The sequence below is a fragment of the Schistocerca cancellata genome, chromosome 3, assembly GCF_023864275.1.
Source record: "Schistocerca cancellata isolate TAMUIC-IGC-003103 chromosome 3, iqSchCanc2.1, whole genome shotgun sequence".
NCBI classification, from domain to species: domain Eukaryota; kingdom Metazoa; phylum Arthropoda; class Insecta; order Orthoptera; family Acrididae; genus Schistocerca; species Schistocerca cancellata.
Window position 1 is genome coordinate 398,592,982 of NC_064628.1, and position 7,365 is coordinate 398,600,346.

General features: G+C 43.5%; 1 pseudogene; it reads left to right on the forward strand.

Moving 5' to 3' along the window:
- Positions 1 to 1,697: 1,697 nt before the first annotated feature.
- On the forward strand, positions 1,698 to 1,815 carry LOC126177637 (5S ribosomal RNA; annotated as a pseudogene).
- Positions 1,816 to 7,365: the final 5,550 nt, after the last annotated feature.

Here is a 7,365-nt window from a genome sequence, read left to right on the forward strand (position 1 = left end):
GTGATATCCACGGTCGGCTGTGCCTGCCCTGCAATGTTCTCCCATGATGGCCACAAGGTTGGGAAGCAGTTGTTGTGATAGGGTACTTCATTCCTTCACCAGCACTGCTGACAACTGCTAGGTGGTCACTAGTGCAAGTGGACGTGCTACGATAAGTCTGTCCAACGCATCCCAAACGTTCTAGATGTTATTCAACTGGAGGGAACAGGTAGGCCATGCGAGCTAACACCCCAAAGATGTTCGGGCTCACATGCGGTTCCCCTTCATCGAAATGTCTTGGCTCAAACTCGTCTAGGGGTTGAATCGCACGTGTCGCATTACACGCCCTAAATCAGACACTTGTGACCCTTCAGTTAAATTATCTGGATGATGGCAAGTTTGCGAAATACAAAGTTAATATAACATATAAAAACAGTAATAATAATATCGGGAACTAAATTAACGACCCATAAATGATGTAGGCAGCTCAGTTCGATTTGCTTAGAATGATGTTTATTCAGAAAGCAAACTAATAGCGAAAGTGGTCGTATTTAGAGTTACACTGGAGCGCATATACATCTGACACAGTTCAATCAATCACAATCTCATCGCGAATTACAAGTCCAATACTCCACTTTGTTAACTACGCGAAAAGTTAAGAGTTCACACTAGGCGCGCGGCTGCTCAGCACTCAGACACTAAGTCCCGCGATGCCACACAACACGAAATTTTCTAAGTCGATTCACTTCCTAGCCGCCTAAAAACCGACCGTCCGCTTTCGCTTCTGCATCCGAACTGTCTACTTTGGTGTCTCGACCAGAACTGCCCCTCTCTGCCCGTCTCCGGACGCGTTTTCCCGCACGCCGAACATCGTCACTCAACTGACTAGAGCAGTTCCCTTCCCTGAAGCCGTCCATCTGAGTGGCTACAGCTTATTCTACATTATTTTACATTTTAACATATTTAAATAACCAAAGGTTGACCAATTTCACGTTCTGAATAAAGTAACAATAATATCTACAGAATGAGATATTTCTCATTCTGGAAACATCCCCCAGGCTGTGGCTAAGCCATGTCTCCGCAATATCCTTTCTTTCAGGAGTGCTAGTTCTGCAAGTTTCGCAGGAGAGCTTCTGTAAAGTTTGGAAGGTAGGAGACGAGGTACTGGCAGAAGTAAAGCTGTGAGTACCGGGCGTGAGTCGTGCTTCGGTAGCTCAGATGGTAGAACACTTGCCCGCGAAAGGCAAAGGTCCCGAGTTCGAGTCTCGGTCGGGCACACAGTTTTAATCTGCCAGGAAGTTTCAATAATATCTACAGTTAAATTCTTTAAGTTAGAATGTCACGGCCAGTTTCCTTGCACCAATGTGATTTCTAATAAATAAATAAAACAAAAGTAACTAATATGCACTAAACTTTACAACAAATATTCTATTACCTAATGTTTCAATAAGGTGTCATGCTGTCATCATTCAATGTGTGTTGTGTGGAGGAAATGATGATCTGATACTTAACTGGAAATACTCATAATTTAAATTTACTGTATCTTTTAAACAAATAACATTAGAGAGTTGATATTTACCACATTTTTCATTTTAATGATGCGCTTCTATATTAAATGTCTGTCCTTAAGATCGACCGAAGCGTTCAGCTTTTAGCATTCAGGTCTTTGTTACAAACTTGTTAATTTCACTTTTACAGTAAATCCTAAACTATTATGAAGCAACGGCCTTGCCGCAGTGGATACACCAGTTCCCGTCAGATCACCGAAGTTAAGCGCTGTCGGGCGTGGGCGGCACTTGGATGGGTGACCATCCGGGCCGCCATGCGGTGTTGCCATTTTTCGGGGTGCACTCAGCCTCGTGATGCCAACTGAGGAGCTACTCGACCGAATAGTAGCGGCTCCGGTCAAAGAAAACCATCATAACGACCGCACGCCCCCCCCCCCCCCCTCCTTATCCGCATCCTCGGCTAAGGAATACATAGCAGCCGGATGGTCCCGATGGGCCACTTGTGGCCTGAAGACTGAGTGCTAAACTATTATAGATATGATCAATATTCAAGTTTTATTGGGATCACCATGAAAATTTATGGAGGATGCCAGATTAAAATTACTGTGGCTTGATTCCCTGCATTACTAGAGAATTAAATAGTTTCCATAAATATTTCATAGAGTGGCTATACGTCAGCCACTATAAAGCAAACTGAATTCCTGTCCGCAATTTGGTCGATAGCCACAGGCGTCGTATGCTGTGTCACACCTACTTCAAATTGCCTTTGACTAACTTCAAATAGCTCACACCAGCGTTATTTTTTCTCAAAGAACGGTAAACAGCATGATTTCTGTGTACACTGGCAGAAACAAGGAAATTTTAGTCGAAACATTGGTTGAAATGGCTCTGAGCACTATGGGACTCAACTTCTAAGGTCATCGGTCCCCTAGAACTTAGAACTACTTCAACCTAACTAACCTAAGGACATCACACGCATCCATGCCCGAGGCAGGATTCGAACCTGCGACCGTAGCGGTTGCGCGGTTCCAGACTGTAGCGTCTAGAACCGCTCGGCCACCCCTGCCGGCAGTCGAAACATTAATAAACTTTTCAATGTAGATAACACTGCAAGACGACTCAAATAATTTTCTTCCAGTTGTGATAACTTCTCGTCACTCACAAACTGAAGGTGAATCGATGCCACTTGAGCACGTATCGCCAGAAGATTATCAAATAAACTTCGAAACTTGTGGTTCGTTAATAGAAGCAGTGACTGGTGCAGAAATTCTGCATTTTTGTTTCTATTTTAAACATACAGTCACGGCCTCAAAAACATTTCACCACGGATAAAAATATTTAAAAAAATATGTGCTACAAGTAATTAATATAAATAATTCAATGATAACAACAATGACTTACAGGACAATAAAGTAGTTTATTGAAATTTCATTTTTACAATTTTTTCTTTGGAATTTTATTTTACGGTAGTTTAACAGACATTTGATTATTGCACCGTTTCTACTGATCTTCAAGTAAAGCAAGCTCTGTGTATGGTTGTCTTACAGACTTATCGTTCTGCTCAAAAGATTTAAATTTATGTAAATGGTTTATTCTGCAGATAAAATAATGCTTGAGGAGCAGTTTCATAAGTTTCACATTACAGGTTTCTCCTCCAAATTCAGCTCCTGTTAAAAGTTGGCCACTGTTTGTAGGTAAGGAACTTCTTAACAATTCCACTGAAGTTTTCTTGGTGTCTTAATTTCACAGACATTCGTAAACAGCTACGTGTCCTAGCAGAATGAAAATGTTGGGTCAGAGCAAACTTCCTTACTTGCTGAGAATATTGTGATATGTTGCCACTAGCTTGAAGTTCCAAAAGCTCCTTCAAGAGATGCATTACATTTTGAATATTTAATATACAAGAAACTGAATTACATACTGAAGTTTCTAACAGCACTATCCTTTTTTTTTGTGTCGTACACTAAGTTTCTTTATACACCTCTTTATTGGCACATTCTCGGCTTGCACTCTGTCATATTGTGCTATCAGATTTTTTGAACTGTGGTGGTCATAAATAGATGTACTAGTCACTGAAAGAATGACATTTCACCACAAGATTAAAACAATAAATTTACGGCGCGGAAAAAGTATAAATTACCGGTATCAGTATGATAAGTACTTGCAGTGAAATTGAATTTTCTATGTACAACTGATACCTTATTAACAGCACTGTCCTGCAAATTATCGAAAGCTCACTTTATGGCTAGTGGTTGTGAGATTTTATCTTTTATGTGTAAGTATGTGGGATAAGTAAAGATATTTGGTATTGCCTTGGAGAAAAGGCGCCTCTGGTCATTTGTCTGATACATATATTTCCATTTGTGTCATTCGTATATTTCTGTTCAAAATGAGCTGAGCAAGGGTAACTGGCCCTAGTCTGAAACCAGTTGTCGTATTTCATATTTAGAATTCATCTTATTGTTAGCTGTTCTTTCAAAGGAAACCTATAATTATTGAAAACCAGTTCACTTCGCTGCACTTATATTAAGCATACCTCCAATTAAAATACACTCAATGACTCTCTAATAAACGTTAAAAAATGTATTTCGATTTTCAGTTATAAATTTTATAATATGAAATATTTGTTGCTTTATCTTTTAGATTTGTGCAGGCAAGTGTAATTTAAGTTTTGTTGCCCAAATCTTCCAGAAAAATTAAATATTTCACTAATAACAGAAGAGTTGACACTTCAAACACTAACAGCAGACTGGCTTCTCGTAATGTATCGCTGTAGCTAGTGTCTTAGTCACTCTATGAAGTCTTAACTCTCTTGTAAGGGGTGGGGGTGATTATACACGGTAAACGGTGGCTGGACTTGTACATTCTTCTCACAACAGGACGGGGTGGCGGTGGCCAGTTTTAAATGTCGCCGCTGACAGGAGCGTGGGAGGGAGGAAGGGAAGGAGAACGTGGCAGGGAGGGGGGTGGGGAACTGCTAACTGCGAAACACGGGAAGCGGCGTGAGAGCAGAGCACGGCTGAGGGGGCTTACGGCCGGCGAGGGATCGTTAAGGCGGAGCGCGCGCGCATACTAAGCGGCCTTATTACGCGCGTGTCCGGAATGGAAGTTTGCGCATTCTGCGCTCATCGCCAGCGCCTCAGCTGCCGAGCGGCGTTTCATTTTGATTTTTCATTAGACGCACCTGCCACGTTCCCATGTAGGTCCTGCGGAAGTACACGGAACTGTAAAAACCGTAGAACACAGGCGAACAGTTTTGAGCTTGAAGTTACACTGATGGGCGAGGTATGATCAGCAGCTCAATGGCGGTTTGGTCCAACTTTGCAACGCAGTGCGGAAGCGATTCGGCGTGGCGTGGATTCCGAAAGTCCTTGCTAGGCTTTCGGATGTTCGTGGCACCAAATGTCTATGCACAGGATACGCAGTTTCCGTAAATTACCGGCCGGTTGTTTGTGGGCGTGCAGTTGGCGAAAGATAGCGTCCAGATGTGTTCCATTCTGTTGAGATCAGCGAAGTGCCCAACACATCCATGTGAGCTCATTATCATGTTCTTTAAGCAACTACAGAACGATTGTGCTTGTGGCCTTGTGAGGTGGAGAGTTATCCTGCTGGAAGATGCCACGAACTTCAGGGAAGACATCAGGCATAAAGGGGTCCAGATGGTCATGTGCATGGTTATGGGCATTCGGTCTTCTATAGGCGCTGAAATAAATCAACGGTGCAGGTTGAAAATGTATGCCGGATCAGGACTCTAGCTCCGATACTCCGCTTCTCTAGAATGGTTGCCTTAACCACCTCAGCCATCTGGACACACCTCCCGTCCAACCCAAATTCTCAACCTGTCTCGTGCATGTAGCGCTCCTATCCATTCACCTCACTGCTCGTACCATTCGCTAAGTCCCGCAAAGGGGCAAACGGATAGAGGCACTACATGCGCGTGTCATGTTGAGAATTTCGGTCATACGGGAGGCGTGTCCGGATGGCTGGGGTGGTTAAGGCAACCGTCCCAGAGAAGCGGAGTATCCGAGTTGGAGTCCCCGTCCGGTACAAGTTTTCGCCCTTCCCCATTGATTTATTTCAATGGCTGTAGACAGTGGAATATCCTGATTTCTCTTACTCATGTAGTTCATACGGCCGCTGCACCAGCAGTGGTGTCTACTCCGCCCGATATATTCGACGGAACAGGTACCCCACATTTATAATGTTCATGTAGTCCACAGCCATAATTATGTCTTCGATTTGTATCACAAGTTCTACATCTACATCTACATCTACATACATACGCCACAATCCACCATATGGTGCGTGGCGGAGGGTACCTCGTACCAAAACTAGCATCTTCTCTCCCTGTGACACTCCCAAACAGAACGAGGGAAAAATGACTGCCTATATGCCTCTGCAGGAGCCCTAATCTCTCTTATCTTATCTTTGTGGTCTTTCTGCGAAATATAAGTTGGCGGCAGTAAAATTGTACTGCAGTCAGCCTCAAATGCTGGTTCTCTAAATTTCCTCAGCAACGATTCACGAAAAGAACGCCTCCTTTCCTTTATAGACTCCCACCCGAGTTCCTGAAGCATTACCGTAACACTCGCGTGATGATCAAACCTACCAGTAACAAATCTAGCACCCCGCCTCTGAATTACTTTTATGTCCTCCCTCAATCCGACCTGATAGGGATCCCAAACGCTCTAGCAGTACTCAAAAATAGGTCGTATTAGTGTTTTATAAGCGGTTTCCTTTACAGATGAACCACATCTTCCCAAAATTCTACCAATGAACCGAAGACGACCATCCACCTTCCCCAAAACTGCCATTACATGCTTGTCCCACCTCATATCACTCTGCAGTGTTACGCCCAAATATTTAATCGACTTGACTGTGTCAAGCGCTACACTACTAATGGAGTATTCAAACATTACAGGATTCTTTTCCTATACATCTGCATTAATTTACAATTATCTATATTTAGAGTTAGCTGCCATTCTTTCCACCAATCACAAATCCTGTCCAAGTCATCTTGTATCCTCCTAATCACTCAACGACGACACCTTCCCGTACACCACAGCATCATCAGCAAACAGCCACACATTGCTATGCACCCTATCCAAAAGATTATTTATGTAGACAGAAAACAACAGCGGACCTACCACACTTCGCTGGGGCACTCCAGATGATACCCTCACCTCCGATGAACACTCACCATCGAGGACAACGTTCCATGTTCCATGGCAGTCCACGTGCATGTCATCCAGTGCATAATACTGTCCCCATGCCCTGCATCCGTGGCACAGTGAATGCTTCGAGCAGCCATTAGCCTGGATGACAGGGTACCCCGATACGTCCATAAGCCTCGTGTAACAAGAAACATGATTCATTCAACCAGGTCACACATTTCACTGATCGCGGTCCACTTTCGTTGACCCTGTACCCACTGCAATGTTAACTGACGATGTCCTTCTACGATGCCTGTACTTCCAACACCTTGTTACCTACTCGTCGTTCCTCAGTCCGTAAATCACTTTCAGTGCACACTCATGAATGTACCACGCGAACAGCCGAGCAGCTACGCCATTTCCGAGACGCTTAGGCCATAAGGTCTACAGGAAAGGTACACATACTGATCGCTACCTCCATAAGAACTCAAACCACCACCCTAGGCAAAAGAGGGGGGTCATAAAAACACTAGTGGATAGGGCCAATGGTATTTGTGAACCAGGCTACTTACAAGAAGAACTAAATCATTTACGAATGGCTTTTGCGAAAAATGGTTATACAAAAAACGAGATTAACCGAGCACTTCACCCAAGTAGAAAAATGCCTAAAAATAGGAGACAGCAACAACCATAAGCTGGAAAAGTATTTCTTCCGTTCATCCATA